Source organism: Silurus aristotelis, assembly GCF_946808225.1.
Source record: "Silurus aristotelis genome assembly, chromosome: 2".
Lineage (NCBI taxonomy): Eukaryota > Metazoa > Chordata > Actinopteri > Siluriformes > Siluridae > Silurus > Silurus aristotelis.
The window spans coordinates 15,705,389-15,706,387 of record NC_139575.1 but is presented as its reverse complement, the minus strand read 5'-3'; positions in this window follow the sequence as shown (position 1 = coordinate 15,706,387).

Below are 999 nucleotides of genomic sequence, written 5' to 3'. Positions count from 1 at the left end.
AAAAAAAAAATATATATATATATATATATATATATATATATATATATATATATATATATATATATATATATAAAGACTTAAAATGCTTATATCAGAAAGTGATATTATGGATTCTATGCATTCTGCCATTTAGTCAATTAAAAGAAGGGAACGGTCACCAAAGAAGAATTTAACATGGACAATATGTAATCTGATCATGAAATTTTATATCAAAGCGATTACTGGTTTAGTAGGATTGGAATAAATTTGACTTTATATTATCTAATAAATGTGTATTTACAAATATAAAACTGATTGTGCATTTGATCAGAGAATATATGTTCTATAGCATTATTCTAATAACTTTAAAATGGAAGCTTATAAAAAGTCATTTTTAGCTACTATGAAACTATATTGGATATTGGGAAATACATTAGGTTTTGACAGCAGTATCAGATCACAAAATCTTGGAAAAATGCGATCAGCACATCTCCAACCATTATAAATATTAAGTAGTCATATTAATCATGAATGTTAGTACAGCATTAAACATCAAATGAAGCAAATTGGAGAGGCACTCTGTTTCAGAGGTACAGCATTAAATCATATTTTCAAAAACAGGGCTCCATTTACATCTTAAGAGCAATGGTTAATGGCTTAGGGTTCTTTTCAGCAATAAAATTTTACTGTAAGTACTAATGATAATTACTACCCTTTCAGTCTTCTTTGAAAGTCATTTAGTTCATTTGCTATTAAGAAAAAAACGACTTTCCTTCTTATTCCAAAAAAATATGCTTAGCAAAAGGTGGGGTTCAGATTTCAGTTTTCTTATTATCACTGATTCCCAAATGTCTCACTATTGGACATAAAGTGCACTATGTAGAGCGTAGGAGTCATTACCAGCGCTATTCAGAACCTTATCCAGTGAATTTAGACAGGCAGTAGGGAGCTGAATTCCAAACAGCTCTTTATGAAACTTATAGTGCTCTACAGACGGTATAAGAGACATTATTTAATACC